This window comes from Podarcis pityusensis (genome assembly GCF_964106645.2).
Source record: "Podarcis pityusensis genome assembly, chromosome: 5".
Lineage (NCBI taxonomy): Eukaryota > Metazoa > Chordata > Lepidosauria > Squamata > Lacertidae > Podarcis > Podarcis pityusensis.
In genome coordinates this window covers 32,325,237-32,348,544 of record NC_138032.1, presented here as the reverse complement: position 1 = coordinate 32,348,544, position 23,308 = coordinate 32,325,237, and the positions used below count along the sequence as shown (strand labels likewise).

The window sequence follows — 23,308 nt, the reverse complement described above, 5'->3', positions numbered from 1 at the left end:
AGCAAAAATGGAAAGCAGAAACTGGTGAATAATACGCTTTCATTAAAGAGTGATACTCTTAACATTGAAGAGAGCTGCCAATTGTATGAGAGAGATTAAGGGATTGCACATTGTTCCCTGAGGAAGAGGTTTGCTAGTATAATTTGGAGGAAGTATTATAATTCAGCCAAGCACTCAAAATGAGGTTGATTAGTTTGCCAATGACAAAAGGCAAGAATACACCCCACTGAGACCTGGCATTCTTAACTTTCCAAGTTCTACCATCATCTGTTGATTATGTGACAATAGCTTTCAGCACAATGGCTAAAAAAGACTTTGGTGGTAAAGGGGGCTGGAGTAGAGATCTCTTTATGCTATGGGGCAATACTCTTAAGAGAATTTCAATTATAAGAATGTGAATGGAGTCTGAATGGATTCTACACATTAGTTGCTGCTGAGGATTTACAGCTTAGTATCATGTTTCTCTGAAGATTCATGCTCTTGATTTGTTTCTACTGCAGTCCTGCAAAAAGACTCAAAAACCACAAACATTAAAGAGCACAACTAAAAGCCACAGTAGCGCCTTAACACAATCTAACAGAATTTTCTTTGGCAAACTATTTTTTCAGAAGAACAAACTGTACCACTTAAGACAAATTAAGGTTTCTGAGGGTCACAAGATAAAGCATTATCTATCTATCTATCCATCCATCTATCTATCATCTCCCACCTGGCCTCTCACTAAACTGAAGGGCGAGACAAAATCATTTACGACCACAATAATCCCACAGTATAGAGTTATCCTCAATGAATTCAGTGGGACTTACTTCTGAGTAGCCAAGCATAAGAGCAGACATCAAATATTTGGATTTGACTACAAATTTATATGAGTAAATTAATATGAACCCTTGAAAGTTGTTAACAATTTATTCAGCAGCTGCCTATTTAGGAAGGCCCCTATGAGACCTGTAACAGACTGGTTAGTCCTTAAAGGAAAAGGTACCCCCCCCCCCGACCGTTGGGTCCAATCGCGGACGACTCTGGGGTTGCGGCACTCATCTTGCTTTACTGGCCAAGGGAGCCGACGTTTGTCTGCAGACAGTTTTTCCAGGTCATGTGGCCAGCATGACTAAGCCGCTTCTGGCGGAAATACCGTTTACCTTCCCACCGGAGCGGTACCTATTTATCTACTTGCACTTTGTCGGGCTTTCGAACTGCTAGGTTGGCAGGAGCAGGGACCAAGCAATGGGAGCTCATCCCGTCACGGGGATTCAAACCGCCGACCTCCTGATCGACAAGCCCGAGGCTCTGTGGTTTAGACCACAGCACCATCTGCATCCTTAGGCTGGTTCAAATGCAGTGCTAATAATACCACCAGGTTGATCCAAATATATATTGGCCTATTTCTACCTCTCTCTTTTTTTAATGGTGACCCAAACCATTCGTTGTGTGAGAATGTTCCTCACAACTGTGAGTGGAGTAGATAGAATTCCACAGGATGTGTGTGAAACGATCCAGTGATCCTCAGGCATGCACCTCCAGATGATGGATATGTGAGGCACCATTTAGGTCCCCAGGCATCTTCACTTGGTTGCACTTGGCCAATAGCCGGGTGTAAAATGTGCCTGGCACCTGGGTAATTTTGAACACTGGTTATGGAACAACTTGCCTCATGAAGTATGATTGGACCATTCCACCATTTCAGTCTGTTATTAAAGACCCTTTGAAGGGTTATTGTGAAGAGGAAGGCAGAGACCAGACAATCTGCCTTGCATTATTTGGGGAAAGCATGCAATACAAATATTAAGATTCTATTTATCCGCAAAGTTCATATGCAATTTATGTGGCCAAAATTTTACTTGCTTCTATAGAACTCCTACAAAGTTCCTAGACAAGGTTTGATAGATAACAGAGTACACTAATAATACATTGAATAAGACATGAACATTTTTAAATAGCTGCTGGAGAAGCCAAGCGTGTCTTGTAATATGAAGTGCCACCACATATTTAAACCTCTGTAATTTAAAACAGAACATTTGGAAGTGATGCACATAAAACTTTCTATTTCATACAGAGCAGCTTTATTTCATTAAAAAGGTGCAAGTGTCTGTGTGGAAATGTGGAAAGTTTAAGCACAGGGGATATCTATTAGGATTAGAAAGTTAACTGATTTAGCCACAGGCCACAACAAAATATTTAAGCAAACAGAAAGCACAACAAATTAAACAGATGTAAGTTGTTCAATTTATCAGCAAATAAACCATGCCCATATTTACAAACTCCGCTCTTACTAGAACTTCCAGGAAATAAAAAAAAGTGTAATTGTGATAAAGCACTTAGCCCTTCTATCATAATCAAGAGTATTTTGTCTCTAGTTATGTTATGTTTCTTAGAAAGAACAGTACAACTGGAGGACATCTGAGTATATGGAACATTCTAGGAGGACATGAGATTTTCCTGAAGCCTACACAAAATGAGATTTTTGGTACACCAGAAGGGACCTGGAACGTCCACAACTGTTTGGTGATAGGTCACTGCAGCTATCACATTCTACTTCTCTGATATGACTTCCTCCTTCACCGCTTTTGCTAGGAGAAGAAAGATTTTGACCGTCAAGGCCTTTCCCATTATGTTGGACCTAGAGTGCAAAATTCAGGCATATTATGAGAACTCTGAAGGGCATATACAACTGCATAGGTTTTCAAAATACATGTCAGTGAAGCAGGACTGGATTTGTATTTGCATATAGTTTACTGAGTAGACACTATAGTAAATTTAATACCCACAATAATTATCTATTGACAAATACTTGGAAAACACTAGTATACTGTAGACAGGGCCCAAATTTTGGCAGCCTTAGCAGCTATCTATAATTTGTGGTCACCCCAACTACACACACACATGCAAATTTATCCCAGGCTCCCGTTACACAGAAAAGAGATGGTGAGCCTGTGTCTCTTCCAATGTCACTGGACATCATCCCCAGCAAATGTTCAGTGATAATGGGAGTTTCAGTCCAGCAACATTTGGAAGGCCACAAATCCTGCATCCCTGATGGAGGATGCTGTGGGAGTTTTGAGTTGGTCTTTCATTTCATGTTAGGCTTTGAAAAACCCCAGAAGCAGTGAAGTTAGTTCTTATTCCTTCTAATGGTCTAAAGTCCAATGATGTGAGAAAGTGACTGTGTCTCACAAGTTCTCTATGGATTCCAGAAAAGCTAAGAGGAACAAAGTCTGTCTCTCTTGTTGGGCATGAAAGACCCAGTCCCTCCAACTTCTCTAACTGCAGGGGAAAGGTCTTTCACTTTGTACTAGCATCCAGGGCAGGTAACTGCTGAAAAGATTTGTTGCAAAATTTCTACCCCAATGTTTCTTTATAAATTCAAAGCAACTTGAGAAAATGACCAACACAACAATCAGCATAATAATAAAAATAATAAACCAATACTAAACTATACTAGAATGTTGGTGAAAAGCCTAAAAGCACACACATGAAGCTTAAAAGAGAGGGAACCAACCACAACTTTCTAGGGAGGGAGTAAAAGACATGTAAAAGACATTGTTGGTCCCAGAATCTAGCTCAGTGAACAGATGTGGGCAGAATGGTATCACATTTTGCCTAAGGAATCCCACTGCAGGGTTAGTTCCCTGGAAAGACTCGGTGGTGGTCTTCTTGTGGTGAACTAAATAAATTCAGACATGCATAGGATTGAGTGTACAAGACTACAATCTTAGGCTGAAATCCTACACACACTTACCTGAATTGCACTGATGGTGGCAGAAACTACAGGCACAAATACAGACTTCTGTGAAGGTGTTTTCATCCAAAGGCTCTTAAGGCCAATTTAAAACATAACTCAGCCCTGATGTAGACTACTAAAAGGGGAGAAAAATGTTTCCACAGAGCAGCAATCTGTGCAAAAGGAGTAACATTTATAATGAGCTTATCATATAAACCAGACCAACAATGGGGAGTCTATCTCACAGACACACCACCTGGCAGGATCTGGTATGCATTCGCATTCCATATGATTCAGATAGATGATCCAATAAACCTAATTACAATCATTATCTCCAGTCACACCCTACATAAGCTTCCAACACATCAGCTCTGAGATAACGGGCAGCCTTGTGGGAGTACCCTCTGAACTGGTCCTAGTCTGGAAGTTCCAAGTCAGCAGCCTTAGTACAACTTCGAAGTGGATTGTAAAGATATCTAGCCAACAGCCCTCTCCTACGATTGGCTTAAGATGAGCACCACAATACTCCTGAGTCTCTGAACCATCATTTTCCACTGGTACTGGACTTGGTTCAGTTTGTTTTCCAATCCTCTCTGTGCTTCCCATTTGTATTCTCATCCCTTGTGTTTTGAGAACTTTATTCCATGCTTTGACAAAGGAGAGATGTGTACACTCAGGGTCATGATAGTCTGTTTGTTGGAGTTTTCTAAGGGGAGGAGGGTATTCCTGAAGAGTGAGAGAGACAAAGAGAGACAAAGAGAAGGTGTCTATTGTGTGGACGTGGTTTCAGTTAAAAATCATGGTTTTGCAGTGCACTCTTTTGCACAGGCATAGGCAAACTCGGCCCTCCAGATGTTTTGAGACTACAATTCCCATCATCCCTGACCACTGGGCCCATTAGCTAGGGATGATGGGAGTTGTAGTCCCAAAACATCTAGAGGGCTGCCTGCTTTTGAAGATGGAGTTGCAATGCTGGCTTTGTGCAAATAATAATAATAATAATAATAATAATAATAATAATAATAATTTATTATTTATACCCCACCCATCTGGCCGGGCCTCCCCAGCCACTCTGGGTGGCTTCCATAGAAACCAAAAATACACTAAAATACCACACGTTAAAAACTTCCCTGAACAGGGCTGCCTTAAGATGTCTTCTGAATGTCAGGTAGTTGTTTATTGCTTTGACATCTGCTGGAAGGGCATTCCACAGGGCAGGCGCCACTACCGAGAAGGCCCTCTGCCTGGTTCCCTGTAGCTTTGCTTCTTGCAATGAGGGAAGGCCCTCGGCGCTGGACCTCAGCGTCCGGGCAGAATGATGGGGGTGGAGACGCTCCTTCAGGTATACTGGACCGAGGCCGTTTAGGGCTTTAAAGGTCAGCACCAACACTTTGAATTGTGCTCGGAAACGTACTGGGAGCCAATGTAGGTCTTTCAAGATCGGTGTTATATGGTCTCGGCGGTTGCTCCCAGTCACCAGTCTAGCTGCCGCATTCTGGATTAGTTGTAGTTTCCGGGTCACCTTCAAAGGTAGCCCCACGTAGAGCGCATTGCAGTAGTCCAAGCGGGAGATAACTAGAGCATGCACCACTCTGGCGAGACAGTCCGCGGGCAGGTAGGGTCTCAGCCTGCGTACCAGGTGGAGCTGGTAGACAGCTGCCCTGGATACAGAATTGACCTGTGCCTCCATGGACAGCTGTGAGTCCAAAATGACTCCCAGGCTGCGCACCTGGTCCTTCAGGGGCACAGTTACCCCATTCAGGACCAGGAAATCCTCCACACATGCCCCCCAAAAACAGTACTTCTGTCTTGTTGGGATTCAACCTCAATCTGTTAGCCGCCATCCATCCTCCAACCGCCTCCAGACACTCACACAGGACCTTCACCGCCTTCACTGGTTCTGATTTAAAAGAGAGGTAGAGCTGGGTATCATCTGCATACTGATGAACACCCAGCCCAAACCTCCTGATGATCTCTCCCAGTGGCTGCATGTAAATGTTGAAAAGCATGGGGGAGAGGACAGAACCCTGAGGCACCCCACAAGTGAGAGCCCAGGGGTCTGAACACTCATCCCCCACCACCACTTTCTGAACACGGCCCAGGAGGAAGGAGCGGAACCACTGTATGACAGTGCCCCCAGCTCCCAGCCCCTCTAGACGGTCCAGAAGGATGTTATGGTCGATGGTATCAAACGCCGCTGAGAGATCCAGGAGAACTGGGGAACAGCTCTCACCTTTGTCCCTAGCCCGCCGGAGATCATCAACCAGTGCAACCAAGGCAGTTTCAGTCCCATGATGAGGCCTGAATCCTGACTGGAAGGGATCCAAATGGTCCGCTTCTTCCAGGCGTGCCTGGAGTTGTTCAGCAACCACTCGCTCAATCACCTTGCCCAAGAATGGAAGATTTGAGACTGGGCAATAGTTGGCCATTGTGGCCGCATCTAAAGATGGTTTTTTAAGAAGCGGTTTAATAACCGCCTCTTTCAGCGGTTCTGGGAAGGCTCCCTCACGGAGGGAAGCATTCAACACCCCACGAAGCCCATCGCCCAGTCCTTCCCGGCTAGCTTTTATAAGCCAGGATGGGCAAGGATCCAGGAGACAGGTGGTTGGTTTCACTCGTCCAAGCAGCCTGTCCACATCCTCAGAGGTAACAGATTGGAACTGATCCCACACAACTTGACTAGACAAAACTCTAGCACTCTCCCGCCCCAGCCCTGCTCCCACAGTGGAGTCTACTTCTTCCTGAATCTGAGCGATTTTATCTGCAAAAAACTTTGCAAAATCATTGCATGACCAGCACTGTCCTTTCTACTTCTCCATTCACAGAGCTAAGGATGTTAGCTCTGTGATCCTACCATTCAGGTAGGTAGCTGTGTTGGTCTACCTATCTGAAGAAGTGTGCATGCACACGAAAGCTTATTCCCAGAACAAACCTAGTTGGTCTCCAAGGTGCTACTGGACATTTTTAAAATTTATTTCAATCTTTTGCACAGTTCATCTGCATCACCCAGATACCTTGCAGTGGCATAAAACACTGTCACCTTACACCCAAGACACTTGGCTGCTATCCTATACAGGTTAGCCACTCCTTGACAGTGGATATTGCCAGGTTTTTAGTGATAAATAATGCTTTGAATGAATTCACAACAGCATCAAATTGAAAACTAAATAACTCTGGGTGTCCCGTCTAAGCATACTGCAATTTAGACTTTGCAAAAATCCACAACAAAGAGATTGCTGTCAGACTGAACTGCAAAGTTGAAGGCTATATTATGCCTCTCATCTACTAAGAGATGCCTTTTCAACTGTGATAGGGATGGAATGGGAAAATACAGTAAAGAAAGAGCAAAGAGTTCTGTATTCCGAATTGAAATCGTAGTAAGTGTGTGACCTGCCACACACTAAATTGCCCTTGCCTCCTGATTGCCCGATGTACCCAGAATTCAATCCAGTGCCTCATTCTGAATGAAGCCCCTATTTGAACTGGTTATAAAAGAGGATTGCTGTAAATGCAGTGTCATTCTTTGGTTTCCTGCCAAGCAGTGTTCCAGAGTCTGTTCAGCTGGCAGACAATCCTCTTTGCACAATGTGTCATCTGAAGTCAGCTTTTACAATACTGGGGAAAACAACCTTCATATTGCTCTCCACTCTTATTGCTCCACTTTAAAAAAAAAAAGGAATTATTTGTTGTATATCATTCTGCTATCTACTTAAGATAAGCAAAGGAAAACTCTGCCTGGCAGGCTTCACTACTTACTACTATCAGCAACCCAGTACCTAAGTCAGGAACCTATTTCTCTGAAGTTGCTAAAATAATGTTGACACAAAACACTGATAACAAACAAACAAAATACACAAACCCCTTTGGGTAAAAGTCTCTATCCCACTCTGCTCTTTCCCAGAGGCGGCTGTCTCCCCAATCTCCAGAAATGAGAACTGCTTATACAGTGTCTCTCTGTCTTATCAGGATGAAGTCATAGTTTACATACCCTCATCTAGCCTGTCAACAACCCCAGGCTAGATCCAGCACATCTACAGATTCTCCTGAGTCAGAAGGAATGGCTAGCTGAGTATCATTGGCTTTCACACTTCAAATACTCATAAATGGAATCCTGTGGCACCCTAAGCACAAAAGCTATGGGGCGAGTCCTTCAATGCTACTCTCTGCTAGGAATTCTCTTTATTGAAGCACCATAACACTGTGCCACCAATCCTTCGAATTACTTCAGGAAGGTGTCATGGCCCATGGTATCAAAGCTGCCAAGAGGTCAAGGAGAATCAAAGGGCTAGTATTTTTTCTGTCTGATAAAGGTCATCACAGAGGGCAACCAAAGCTGAAACTGGGCCAGAGGCCAGATTGAAATGGGTCAAGATAATTCACTTTATCCAGATGTGCCTGCAGTTACCTGGCTACCACACTCTGGATTACTTTGCCCAGAAAAATAATCTACAAGGTGGAGGCTGTCCAATATCTCAAGGTCCATGGAGGGCCTCTTCAGAAGGGGTCATGGCATCACCTCTTTCAAAGCCTTTGACACAATCTTCTCCCACAAGGCATTAACAATTCCTTGGGCCCAGCCAGATAATTATTGGCTAGCTTGTACCCACCACCATGAGATATTGTCCTAGACTTTTAACTTACACTTACATTCTTGAAAAAAACATCAAATGTCTTTATGGTAAACTACCCTTCTAGTAACCTTTCAGACAATCTTCCCTACCATCAACAGCTCTACCAACAAACATTTTAAACAAGTATTAGTACAATGTCTTTCTTCCAGCAAACACACACCATGTCTTAGGGGAAAAGGACAGTGTGGTTTCTACTCAGTGTAACCCTATACATGTCTACTCAGAAGTAAATCCCATTGCGTTCAGTTAGAATTTTTCCCAGGTAATGCAGAAAAGAGGGAAACTTCTTTAAAAGGTAACCTAGCATGGCATGATTCTAAAAACAATAAAACATGGAAGATCAGAGGGCAAGGGGCAGAATAGATTGAATGTAAATTCAATGAAGGAGGGGGGGAAGGTGAATGAGAACACTAAAATGGGAGCAAAAACAAGTGGAACATGCTGAACTCTAAACTCTACCCCCACGCTACACTAATAGTATAGCAAAAGCTGAAAATGCACAGTTGTTGCATCAAAGAGGAAAACGAAACATAGAAGTTAGGACACACATCAAGATTTGAGGAAAACAGAGACTCATGAAAGGACAAGCAGATGGTGATTGACTTCTGCAGGCACATAAGAGTAATTGAAAATGCAAGTCATAGACACAAAGAGGGTGGCAGACAACAAGCAAAGTATTGGCCACACATCCTTGGAGCAGATGGTTTGTGCTGGAATAATCCCATGCCAGCAAACAATGAGAAAAGCATGTGTGCCCAAGAAACAAGAGATGACAAGCGGTTGTCTGGACTGGTTAAGCCAGGACTGCAGGGCAGAGGGAGCAGTGGGGGAGAGACCTAGCTGGCAAATCCTGCTGCCAAGATGTATCCAAAAGGGCACCTTTAAAGTTAAATTCACAGGAGCCAAAGCTGGCATGAAGAATGTGCAAACTCAACATCTCAGCTGCTTTAAATGCCAATAAGCCATGTCATCTTCAACTTCTAACCTGGAGTCCTCTAGGTGTTTTTGACAACAATACCCATCAACCCCAGCTAGCATCTGCAAAGTACCAGGTTGGGGAAGGCTGATTCAGATAATCGAATTGCTTGCTGTATACTGACATCCTTCATTTTTGCAGCCCTTGTATTAAATACATTGCGGCCTTGTTCCTGTCCAATAATCATAATGAAATAAGGTTTGCTTCTTGATTACAAAATGAGGCCATAGATCCCCATGGAACAGCAGCCACTGCTAATTCTATGCTCTGCTGGCCTAAGGCCTGGATTTGCAAGTTCCACAGTATCAGAGAATTCCAACATAAGCCAATGCAACACCAGCTATACTCCCTCCTCACTTCAAACACATGAAAAGCATTTTCTCCTCAGAAGTTGAATGGAAGCTGGGGGATCTTACCATCATCTTTCATAATGAAATGTACAGTACAGCTTAGGAGTTGTGCTAAAGTGATGTGTCTGTCATGAACGAAGATTGCAAATAAGGAATGTCAGAAGAACAGCAAAATTAGCTGGTGGCAACTCTGTGGTGTTCACATGTTGACACTGATCCCAGGTACATGTTGTCTCTAAACACAAGCATTTGTGTGAACAATACAGGTACACAGACTATACATTCATTGAATATTACATGTGACTATGTACATGTAATATAAATTCAGTTCAACTGTGTAAACAGGTACACAGGCTGTACACTTGTTGAATGTAACATGCAAGCACGCCTACTTTTTCAAAGCCAAAAGAGAAAGGACAGTAACAATTACCGGTAATAGGTACCAACTGCAAACAGCTTATTAGGCAAGCTCAACAGTTTGCAAGTTTTTAGGTTTGTTTACAAAAGACAAGTAAAATAAAGTTGTTAAATTAGGTCACTCTTTAGGGCAGGCATGGCCAAACTCGGTCCTCCAGCTGTTTTGGGACTACAGTTCCCATCATCCCTGACCACTAGTCCTGTTAACTAGGGATGATGGGAGCTGTAGTCCCCAAACAGCTGGAGGGCGAAGTTTGGCCATGCCTGCTTTAGGGCATAGCCCTCCAGATGTTGCTGGACTACAACTCCCAACATTCCTGAGCATTAGCCCTCCTAGCTAGGGATGATGGGAGTTGAAGTACAACAACATCTAGGGTCATAGATTCCTCTCCCCCAACCTCTATGATATCAGAAAATTTTCCAGTGCAATCTGAAAGATTCCCAGTACAAATGGCCCTAATGTGCATGGGAACATTTTCCAAATATTCCTGTTGGCAAAGAATCCCAATTCAGAAGTTTCTGGAAAACCTACATCACTGCCCATGAACATCAAAGATAAATCCCAGATCAGCTTAGACAGGTGGTGAACCTATTGTGGCTGTCAATAGCAACCTTACAGGTCAGGGATGTAAGTGGGGAAAAAGTGCTTTAATATGGAGACAGGCCATGAACAGGAGAATTAACTCTTGCTCCTCCAAAGAATAACAAATCCAGCAGATGAAACACCAGCAAAAACAGGACACAAAGGGAGTTAGACACTGACCTACACAAAGTGGGACAAAACAGTATCTAGGGAAGAAAGGGAGACAGAAATAGTCGCCTGCTCTTGAACATGGAAAATCCATTACACCAAGCTCACACTGCCCCTGTGCCACAAGAAGTCGGCAGAGTTAATAAGGAATGCCATGGACCAGCAGGACACAGTTTTCACTCAGTAAGCATTATGCTACAAGATGATATTTCTTTTAAGGTAAACCAAAACCTGCATTTTAATACTTTCCTCTGAAGTCTAAACTACTCACCTCCTCATCCACCCAAATACCCATTATCTACACTGCAATTATCCAGAACCTGTGCCCTTTTGCATGTAATTTGGTATCCACTTACTTGTAAGATATTAAGGCTGCTGCTTATCTGGAAATTATGCATGCGCCCCAAGCAACAGAGATGTTCTGTTATTATCTTCAACTTTACATTGCTATGCAAACAATCTCACCAGGATTCATGTAGGAGACCTATTATTATCCCAAGTAGCAAGAAACTATTAAATAATGAGATTCATTGGGAGAAATTGTCCAGGGAGAGCACAGGCAACCACTCCCGAGTCCATTGTTTCCCATAAACAGTTAATGCAGGGCTGTGGTTTTTCGTTTCACAGCTCCTAGTCCATCCACTGTTGTCCCTCCTCAGCAGTGTCAGAGAAAGTCAGAGTGCCTCACATGCATTAATAAATTAAGCCTCAGTGCTCTTGCGAGAGGAGGGGAGGAGTATTATTTTTCCCCTAAGTGCAAGTGGTGAAACTGAGCAAAGAGAGGTTGCCCTAGGTCAAACAACGAGACACTGGCAGGCACAAATGGAAGAATGGCTTCCATTCTTGCATTTTAAACCCCACAAGCCTATTTCTCATGAAAGCCATGACAATTACGTTGACCAGCAGCAATCCTCTCCCCCTCAGTGTATACTCACACAACTTCCTGCTGCCATTAGCAAAAAGTAAATAAACGAAATTGCATCACAAGCTACAGGCTGTCTGAGCTACGATGATCTATTACCCCTCCACACACATACACACACAAAGATGAAAACAGTTGCAAGGCTGAAAAATAGTCCTTTGGGAGCAGCCAGTCTCTTCTCTCCGGATAAGTCATTTCACAATGCAGTGTTATCTCGTTATGAATGGATTCTGTCACCGAGGGCAGGCAAGCACTGTTTAAAGGGAGGGAGGGGGGAGCCTAGGCTGATTGGTGCTAAGGATTGCAGCTTGTAATCAAATGGGAGATTAAAACAGTTGCTCATCTGTGGACAAAGAACTTTTCAGGTGGGATGTTTCTCTCTCTCACACAGCCCCCCACAAAAAAATTATTTGCTATCCTAAAGGTACAGGTACTAAAATCAGAATATTATTCTGTTTCCCCACCACCACCACCACCACCCTCTTCCTTTTTCTAGAAAGAATGAGATTTGGTGTCTGAGAAATTCAATAGGGGTCTTATGTGAAACCTCACACAATATAGCATGAGATGTGGGGCGTTCTGAATGGAATTTCAGCAATTCTGCAGAACATCTCTGGGAAAGGCATGAGCAGAACTGATGCCTTTCAGAACCCTCCAGTTCCTACAAATCTAAAAAGTCACCCTTCCCCTCCCCACCCCGCTCCCGCCAGAAAAAAAGAGCAAGCTTAGCTTTGATTCGTGAGAGAAAAACTCCTGCCTCACTTTTGCTAAGGACAACTGCACAGATCTCGCTCAGGACTCTTTCACAATCGCTCGTTTGAGAAGTTGCTAACAAAACCTTCAGCGACTGCCTGTCACAAACCACTTGGCCAGGGACAATAAGGCGCTTATTTATCCGAAAAACCGTTTGCTTAGCTCGCTGCTACAAGACTGGACAGACCAAAGATTTTTTTAATGGGAAAAAATAGCCTACGCTAGTCATTCGCAAAGCAGATCCACTGAAATCAATGGGCACGTTTAAATCCATTGATTTCAATGAGTTTACTCTTGAGCATGGCCAGCGTTGGCTATGATCACATACGCCAAAGCAAGGGCTGGAAAAGTTCTGAACTGCTCCCTTAGCCTTTCCCGAGTCTCAAAAACGAGCCTTTTCTTGTTCCAGCATCACCCCTTGTAACTAACTGGAGCTGAACAGAGCCGTGGCTATTTTGGAGTCTGGCTGTGCGTAAAGCAGCCTCGGGGAGCGGCCCCTCTTCCGAAAACTTACCTCCAAGGGACCAGAAAAGCATCTCTGGCTGGATCCCGGGTTATTACTTTTCCCTCTCTCTCTCTCTTGTCTTTTCGGATGTTCGAGACAAAATCCAGGAATGCTGGTGGAGAGGAGAGGAGAGCGCGCGAGCCTCTAGGAAGGCAACAGACAACAACAGCACGAGATCTTCTTGGGACTTCCCGAGAGCATTTCCCTGAAAAGTGGCGGAGGCACCAAACGGATCCAGGCAGGTTAATATTCCGCGCACCACCCCCTACAAAGCGGAGGGGGGGCTGCGGAGACTTTGGAGAGAAGTTGGAGGCGACTCGCGCCAAGGCCCCGCTTCCCGCGCTCCACGCGCCCGCCGGAGACGACAGAGGCGCAGACAGGAAACTCCCCGCTGGAAACTCTTCCCCAGAAGGAAGAGTGGCCTGGGAGCGAGCCGGTCCTGGTGCTTCTCCGGCCCGCCCGCCCGCCCGCCTCGCGGCTGCTCCTTCAAAGGCTGCCGTCGCTTTTGTGCCTCCGCTTTCTCCTCTGCCCCCCTCCTCCTCCTCCTCCCTCTCCTCCTCCCTCCTTCATGACACAGACAGCCCAGATGGGAAGAGCCTGCCGCTGAAGCCAGGCCGGTGCCCCATCCTGAAAGCTGATCCTGCTGATCTCATCACCGAAGGCTACTAATCCAATGGCCAGGGAATTAAGAACAGATGGTGACGCCCCTTCTCTCTCTCTCCTCTCTCTTTTTTTCTAACCTCCCCCCACCCCACCGCAAAAAACACGACCATTTAGCCTACAGGCAGAGAAGCAAGCAAGCGCGCACACACGCGCGCGCGCCCCAGACACCCGAGTCCACACCAACAGGCTGCAAAAGGGCAGCGGATCTCCTCGCCAACGGTGGCACAGGCTGCGTTTCCTGCCTGCGCGCCACACCAGAGTTCCCTGGCCGGCGTTTTACACCAGGCGGGGAAGCTGCATTATTTAACCCCTTGCGCATAATCGGCGCGAGTCAACCTCTGGAAAGGTGGGGGGTGGGGTGGTTTTTGCAATTTTAGGCGCATGGGAGAGTTCTTACAAGAATGTGGCTTGTCTATTATGTCACTAGCCATTCAAGGTTTTTTTGTTTTAGAACATCCAGTTTTGTTTTGTCTTCTGAATGGGGTGTTTAGCAGAGTTATTTATTCTCTGGCTTTAGGGGACACTGAGGTGTGGTGAAGAAGGAGCAGATGCATGTATTACCGTTGTATTTTTACTGCCAGGGCGGGGAAGAGCTGCGTGTGGGATTTTCTGCCTCATGTGCCAAAAGAACCAAGCTGGGTACTACGCACCCTTTTGACATTTACCGCTCTGGCTTGGGCTGGCTTGAGCTGACCGAGAGTACTCCTTTTTTGTCTGTGCTTTATGAAAGAGCATAAATGCTATTTTTCACTCTTGCTGGACATAATGGGAGCTCAACAAGTGGAACAGCTGTTCTTTCTTAATTTGCATTCATTTAAATTGGGTCCGTCCTTTTAGTTTTTAAGTTTCAGGGGTTCAAAACACCTCTTTTCATGAGAGTGCTTCCCTTGCAAATAGATATTACAATTGTATCAGCAGTGATATAGTATTCCCTCCCCTTAAAAATGTGATTTTATTTTTATTTGTCTTTCACCACCACCTTTAAGAGTCTCTTAAATCCAGTCTATCTCTAAGGCAGTTTGGTTTGAAATAGCAGTGCTATTTCTTAATTTATTTACTATTTGTATGTATTAGCTATGTCATAATATACATTTTCTAGGCAAGTGTGTTTCTACTATAGCAATTGTGTGGAGCAGCTAATCGAAAAGGATTCATACCCTTGCAATATTGTCATGCTCAATGCTCTCATAGGCTTCCATAAATCAATAGGTACTCTGCTAAAGTTCAGTTTTCATTTACTTCAGTCATCTCCATTTCAGATCAACATATAGTTCAGCATACTGTTAAACCTAAAATACCATGTGTTGTTTCCAGTGCTGTGCAAGAGGTGTTCTCCTTGCACAATAGGCTTTCCCCTTCCCCTTCCTCTCCTCTTCCCATGCAAATATGCTCCAGAGGGTTTCCAAATGCTGAGGGTGCACAGGAGGACAGCAGAGGTGGAAGAAGTCTTGTTACAGAAATGGAAGTCTAACCCTAACCCCATGCAATCAAGACAAATGAGTTATTTATTCACTCTACCTTTATCCCACCTTTCTTTTACTGAACTCAGTGCAATGTTCATACATTTCCCAGGCATTCTCCCATCCAGGCACAGACCAGAACCTGATTAGCTTAAACAAGATTGCTGCACAAACCCTGACACAATTGACTACATGGCCAATATAATATATAGTGTCTGGATGACTTCATTGCGGCCACTGGAATTTGGCTAGAGCAGCTTTTCTTGTGTATAGAATGTATATATTGAAATAAGTACTGTAAGATTTCCTTCATTGCAATGGGTTGGTGTTTCCCAACCTGGAGTCTCCAGCTGTTTTTAGAGTACAACACCCATCATTGCTAGCCTCTAGTCTTGCTAGCTAGGGATGATGGGAGTTGTAGTTTGCTCAGACTCATGTTAGTAGCTTTGAGAACACTGTCCAACCATCTCGTCCTCTGTCGTCCCCTTCTCCTTGTGCCCTCCATCTTTCCCAGCATCAGGGTCTTTTCCAGGGAGTCTTCTCTTCTCATGAGGTGGCCAAAGTATTGGAGCCTCAGCTTCAGGATCTGTCCTTCCAGTGAGCACTCAGGGCTGATTTCCTTCAGAATGGATAGGTTTGATCTTCTTGCAGTCCATGGGACTCTCAAAAAATAAGTGATTTGCTAGTACAAGTTAGAATTATTATTTTTTCTTTAAAAAAATGAGCCCTAATGAAACACTGTTTAACTTCTATGTTATAACATAATGCGGTAAATAGAAAGCTTTCCTGCAGCCCCCCAACCAGCATATTATCATCTGCCAAAAAAAGCACATACTTTTGTCGAGGTTTATCCCCAGCATGTTAAAAATAGCAACTGTCTGTGCTACAACCATTATTTCATTACTGAAGATGGTATATGCTTCACTTAAAGTGGAAAGCTGCTATGACAGCGTATATAAAATCCAAACACTTCCTCTGACAACTTACATAACTCTCCTTAAAAGAGGATCAGTGATACTCTCGGTAGCATTATCCGTTTTCAACTTCTTCAGAACCTGACCTTTCTCACACAGAAACACTGCCAAAGCGACTGATTTTGAAAGAGATGTGGTATATGTGTATAAAGGGAAGAAAGAAATGTGTGTGTCTTTCTCTGTGTGTGTGTCGCTAAGCGATTTTTGTGAGAGTATATGTTCAAAAGAAAAAATCACTGGCAGGACAAGTAGGCAAAAGAAGCCACTCCCCAAGATTGTCCTCAGAGGCTCTGTTCTTGGGCAGACCACTAAAGTTCATCAAGTAGGTAGATACTAGAAATAGGGACTTTTCAGTGGTGGCTCTGTACTTGTGGAGTTCCTGCCCAAGAATTTAACTTGCCCCCCTGGTGGCTTTTAAATGGTCCCTAAAGGATTTTTCATTCCAGCAAGCTTTTTATTGATTCTGAAAACCTCAAGGGAGATTGGACCATGAAGTCACAGAATTACAGTTCATCCAAATGCCCAGTGCTATCACTTGTGGCTTGGTTTTGATCACAATACATGTCTAAATTAGTTTACAAATGCCAAGGTATCTGTTATTGTCAACAACAACTGTTTCAGGAATGGCTGCTGTTAATAATGTAAATTACCTTACTGCATTGCATTTCCCTCTGATCTTGTTGTTCATAACTCCCTCCATCCACTGTATATACATAGTTACATAGTCAGGATAACACTTCATACACCTGATGAAGGGAAATGTAATCCACAAAAGTTCATTGCACCCACATCAGGTCTTCTCTAGAGGAACAGCCAGCTCCTTCAGAGCTCCAAAAAGCACAACTTTATCCTTTTCTTATTTTGATGTAGTCTACTGCTGCCGCTTCCTTTAATTTATTTTTTGCACAGACTTTGGCTTGTCCTCCCCATCAGAATAAGCATGAATCATCTCCACCTATCACAGTTTGGGTCATCTTAGCTACCATTGAGATGGATATCCAGAACAATATGGGTTATCAACACTACTTTGTCAAGCCTCAAGAGGTATTGCCTCAGGGAAACTGACACTGATAGCTCTGCTCACAGAATTCTGACAGGAAATGCATACCAATATGGACATTCACGCAAGATACATTCACAAGAGAGCCAGGATTGGCTGACACGCTCCTGCCAAGTGGATACTTGGTAGCAAACTTGGTTTTATTGCTGTGTAATGCATGGAACGGGCCACAGAAACATGAGTACACAAACATCCCATATGCACTTAACGCACATGGATGTACCTAAAAACATTGTGTGTACATGAGCATGAGTGTGTGCACACTCTTTAGGAAAAGCCAGTTCTCCATTTGTGTTCCTGAAACCATATTTCTCCCATATATCACATTAAACTACATTTCCCAGGATCCTTTGGGAGGAGTCATGTGCTTTAATCGTAGGGCATGAATATGGCCTAAGTGACGGCAGCTTCAGATTTTTGTCTTAGTCTTTTGAAGAAACTGAGAAAAGAATGGTAGGTAATCTCTTGCTTTTATGGTTCATTGCTTCTCTGAATACATTGCAAATATAGGTACCATAAAAGCAGTACAGGCCATGATAACTTAATTAATGTCGGCCAGATTCATTCTCGTTTTCTAGGAAGAGCTGTCTTGCTTTCAGGTCTGTAGCCAAGTTCATAATGTGTAATCTTTCGAGAAATGATTTGTGATTATTATTTTTAAAAAATCCAGTTGCCTTATAAACAGTCATTGTGTGAAAAATCAGACTATGATATCAACAGGCCTGCAAGCCTTGGCACAAAATAAGCTCTTTTGAGCCCCAGCAATGAAGCAAACACAAACCAAATATTTGTTTTCCTGACTGTTTACAGGAAACATTCCAAAGTAAAAGAAAAATGCCTTCACAATTCCTTTTACGTTTTGCTCCTGCCTCACTCTCATCAAAGTTGCAGTCCTTAAGGTTATGTCAGGTTCAGCTAACATAAATTGATTTCTCCGTGGATCAAGGATGCTAATATAAAACTATTTCTCCATGTAAGTGGGGAAAGCATTTTTGCAACTCCTGTTTCATCCATTCTGTACACAGCTTAGCAGAAAAGATGGGCTCCCTTTCCTCCAACACAGTGGAAGTATAATATCACTGAGTTCAGGCAAATGAAGAGCTCCCAGAAAAGTAGATTGAATCAGTATTCAATGGATCCATACATTCTGTATTTTTTTTCTTTTTTCTTTTTAAAAAAAAACTATTGAAAAGAGTGGCTCAAGAGTCCAAAAAGTGATGGCATGTATTTTGCAAAACCTTTTGAGCCTATGCACAACACCACGGTAAACTGAGAGGCCTGTGAAGGCACCTGTAGCAGAGATGGAAAGTATGTAGCCCTCCAGATGTTGTTGGATTCCCAAATTCCATCACCTTCAGCCAGCATGACCAATGGTTTGCCATTCCTAACCAAGGACATGCACACACACAAACAACATGATTGCAGTGAAGAGGAGAGAGTACAGAGGGGCAGCCTGGCTGGTTTTAAGCAGAGGTTGGGTGGCCATCTGTCATAGATGCTTTAGTTGAGATTCCTGCATTGCAGGGGGTTGGACTAGATGACCCTCAAGGTCCCTTCCAACTCTATGGTTCTATGAGTCCCTCACACTGATGGAATCTGTGGAGAAATGGCAGTGGTTGTGTCCTTATAAATATCTGTTGTTTTCTTCCATGGCCAGTAGGATCATGAAAACCCTTGCCCAAAAGATGCTTGAATCTTTTAAGAATTGTATTGCAGAAGGAACTGAGTTATTTATTTAGAAGTACCAAGATAAAATCGTTCCCTCAAATCCCACAGCTAACATTTTCTCAGGCCTACATGGAGAATGTCACTTACCAGGAGACTTAGTACTACTCTGCTACCATATAGTGGTAAAAGCAGACGAAGGTGCTCTGCTTTAAGTTAGTCAGGATTTGCGAGACCCATTTCCTAAGATCTGAATCAGTGTCACTCCCAAGAAAATTGGCTGGGTGTCAATTTCACTCATGATATCTGATCCAGAAAAATGGGGAGCTAATCAGCCATGTGCATTTGGACAGCAGAACTCATATTAAAAGACTTCCACCCAAGCTTCCAGATTCAGTAGACATTTTTCCACTATGCTGGGTCATGTAAAAGTGAACTCTTTAATTAGCATATTGAATAAGCCACAGTTCACATCACTTCACTAAAATTTTATTTCCTTCATTAAGCACCGTCTCCTGTGCTACATAAACAGAAACACAAATGCCTGCAACAATTCATCATTATATCCCCCCAGCCACTCACAGCTCTGTATAGCACCTAACTAGGAGCAAGTTAAAAAAACGACTGCATTCTCCCTTGCTTACTCATATTTCTTACGCTTCCTGCAAGGAGCTCAGAACAGCTTATGCATCACTTTGTTTTATTTATTTATTTGCTTGAGAAGATTATCAGTTGCTGTTTAGTACAAAACTCCCAAGACAGCATACAATTTAAAATAACAAATACAAGAAAGCACAGTAAAAAAAGAAAGCAATATGAAATCTTAGAAGCAGCCTCCATAAAGCCTGTGAACTCAATAAAATCAGAAAAAGCCAGAAAATAAGAATGGAACCCTGCGAAGGAAGATCCAACACATTGAAATACCTGAGCAAAAAAGAGTCTCCTCTCACAGGCTGAGAGCTTCTAGGAGCCACCGGTGAGAGTTAAGTATTGGGCGGGGACCAAAGGTGGGCAAACTACCCCAGATGGACATGATGTGCCCCTCACCAGAGGTAGTAAGGTAAAGGTAAAGGACCAGTCAATGGCGACTATGGGGTTGCAGCGCTCATCTCACTTTCAGGCCGAGGGAGCTGGCGTTTGTCCACAAACAGCTTTCTGGTTCATGTGGTCTGCATGACTAAACCGCTTCTGGTGCAATGGGACACCATGACAGAAGCCAGAGCGCACAGAAATGCTGTTTACTTTCCCACCGGAGTGGTACCTATTTATCTACTTGCACTGATGTGCTTTCAAACTGCTAGGTTGGCAGGACCTGGGGCAGAGCAACGGGAGCTCACCCCGTCTTGGGAATTTGAACCGCCGACCTTCTGATCGGCAAGCCCAAGAGGCTACAGCACCACCCGTGTCCCTACCAGAGGTAGTAACCCTCCCCTAATACCTCACAAACCTGAACAGTCTTATATAACAGACTGAAAATGATAGAGTGGTCCAATTGTACTTCATGGGGCAAGATGTTCCATAATCAAGGTGTAGCCATGACAGGGCCTCCTTCTTGTCCCACTCAAACAAGGTTCTTTGGAAGGGGGCAGGATAATATGGAAAGAGAGCCTAAGTATTCTGTGTCTTAAGCCATTTAGGGATTCAAGAGTAAGAACCAGCTTTAGTTCCATGGACATTTTCATTGTAGCAGAGGCATATTACTGGAGTCAGGTTACATATTTCAGCTGCTTCATCTTAAAACATTCAGTTAGTATTTTGCCATATATATATTGTGTGTGTCTGTGCGTGCGCACACACATATTGCAAGACTCTGCAAATAATCCCCCTGAGGGCTTTGTTCAGTGTGGCCCAGATCCAAGATTACTCAGCTTCCCACAAGCCCGTCCACTGACCTTGGTTTATTTATTTAATTATCTTCCTGCCAAAATATCATGCAAACAAAAGTGCTGCTATATCTGAGTTTGATTAATATGGTTTGATTCCCCCCCCCCCTGCATAATTATCATGATGTATACTGGGACAGAGTCAAAAATTAAGAGAACAAAGTTTTATGATTAGCAAATCAATCTTCTCTGGCACTGTTTTTGCTCGCCTAAACCAAATGATACACAAAGACTTTGAGCGACCATGATAGCTGATTTAAAATATCAGGGAATACATTTACATAAATAGTCTTGAAGATTGATTCCTGCAAATGTACTGCCAGTAAAACAAACAATCAAAATACAATATATCTGGAATAGCAAATAAGGCCTACAGAGTTATTTTATTTCACTTCCTATCCTACTAAATTGTATTTCCTGAACCACAGATTATTACATTATTACAAGTTTTGTGTGTGTGTGAGAGAGAGAGAGACAGAGAGACAGAGAGACAGAGAGGTCAACAAAAGGCTTTCAATTATGCTTAATAATCTCCTTGAGTCTTTAGTTTAAATTAGTTGCTTTACTGAGTTTTGCACAAATATGGATGTTTTGGCCAATGTGCCCACTTGCTTTTTAAAACTTGAAAGTGCCCATTTAGTTTTAAAGCCTGGAAAACACTGTATCACCTATTACTGAATTTGAATATACAAGGGCTGTGTGGCTGCTGAAAACCATTTGGGGGCTAGGAACACAAAAGGCTGCTAGTAAGGGTGCAAATACAAAGGATCCTTGGGGATATGGACGTGTGCACCACACAAAGGCTGCCCGCTGTCTTTTGTCGTGTGTGCTATTCCTCCCCCCCTAGCAAAAGAGGGTGGGGGAGAACACAGGATCATCTAACAGAGAGCTGAACATCAGGAAGTCCTCCTCAGATGGCAGCCATCAGTTTTAGCTGGGACAGATGGTGAACAAAGGTGAAACACACACAATACACATGGGCCAACTAAGCAAGCCTTTCTACCCTTGAATTAAGCATTTGTTTCTGAAGATTTGACAAGTAAAATGTAGCTTTTGCAGATACAGAATTGGCAAGCCAAGTTGCCAGTTCTTTACAGGACTGCAATCCCTTTCTGACATTAAAGCAGTGTGTCCCAAACGTTTTAACGCAGACCCTCCAAGTGCCCCTATTTCTGATTTGATCCCAGAATGTCCCACTTTTCTTTACGATGTTCCTATTTTCATTGGAGAAATGTTGGAGGGTATGGGGTTATCTGCCCCACAAGCTGTCTGAAGGCAATCCTGTATAGGGAAGGTGGTTTTTAAAAAATGTTTAAATATGTTTTTATATATGTTGGAGCCTGCCCAGAGTGGTTGGGGAAACCAAGTAAGATGTGTGGGGTATAAATAGTAAAATTATCATTATGGAATGGGGCGTCCCTATTTTCATCAGAGAAATGTTGGAGGGTATGTTGAAGTGGGTGGGACCCTCCTGTAAATGGAGGCTGTGCACTATTAAATTAGCCAGCTGGGGCTGATGGGAGTTGTGGTCCAAATCATCTGGAGGGCACCAGGCTGGGAAAGGCTGCTAGTATCTTCTTTACAGAACAGAACTATAACAAACCAAAGTGTCTGGGGGGATTTCCAAAAGGGGGCGCTTTGTCCTGGATCTTAGGCAAGTCTATCCAAAAATCGCGTTTTTTTTGTAAAACAACAACAACAGGTTTTTGCTTTTTGAAATATGGCAATCCTACTGTTTGTAAATCTTTGAAGTGATTTATCCATCCAGAAACTCGAGGCAAATGATCAGGACGTTTTATTGGCCCCCAAAAGCTAAAGCTCTGAACTACTCAAGGAACGTTCCCTGCGCCCCAGAATTTCCTTTCTCCTGTATTTCTGAATGCTAGAACATGTTATCTGCTCCCATTGTTTGGCTTTCCTTTCATCAAAGTTTCTTAGTGATCAACTGGAATTTTCTACTATCAAACATTTGAATTTATTTTGAAGGATGAGGCAATTCAAGTAAAACAACAACAAACCCATAAAGGACCTTTCATAGAAATTTGTGACGGGACTGTTTTGACCCTTTTCTGAGTTGTGTTTTGTTTGGTGGGGGTGTTCAGTGGGAACAGAGAGTTTTGCTGTCTTCTCGCTGAAATTTATCTGCTTATCATGATTCTGAAAATGGAATTTGGCAGAGGAAATAGGCACAGTTGACTGATTTATCATTCAGAGCACTAAAACAATAAATAATCTATATTTTGAAAGTGTTTTTTTAATCCCTAAATCATTCATGATCACAACAACCCTGTAATATCTCCCTTGACATATGGGACTTATTTTGCACGTACCCCAGATTTGAACACATTTACTGGAAATTCAGTCATACTGACATTTAATGGAATCTGCTTCTAAGCCAGTTAAGCACCAGAGCTTGAAAGCGTATAGCTCAAAGTTATCCAGTAAGTCTATAGCTAACTTACAGTTTTCTATCAGTTTAATTACATTGACTATGTGTGCAGACAGACAAATAAATACACTCAGATTTTATTCAAACATTTGGAAAGAGTGCAGGGTAAGTCCTTATGGGACTGTGCAATC

The 23,308-nt window shown here is 43.2% G+C and overlaps 1 protein-coding gene across 2 annotated transcripts in view; it reads right to left on the bottom strand.

Moving 5' to 3' along the window:
• Positions 1 to 23,308, bottom strand: part of SPSB4 (splA/ryanodine receptor domain and SOCS box containing 4) — a 167,019-nt gene that overhangs the window by 54,321 nt on the left and 89,390 nt on the right. The window contains exon 1 of one of the 2 annotated variants that reach the window (XM_081007000.1): positions 13,033 to 13,913. The exons of the other annotated variant lie outside the window; for it this stretch is intronic. The gene's annotated coding sequence lies outside the window, so the exon portion shown is untranslated. Of the gene's footprint in view, positions 1 to 13,032; positions 13,914 to 23,308 lie in introns of those variants that run through there. 2 annotated transcript variants of the gene reach the window in all.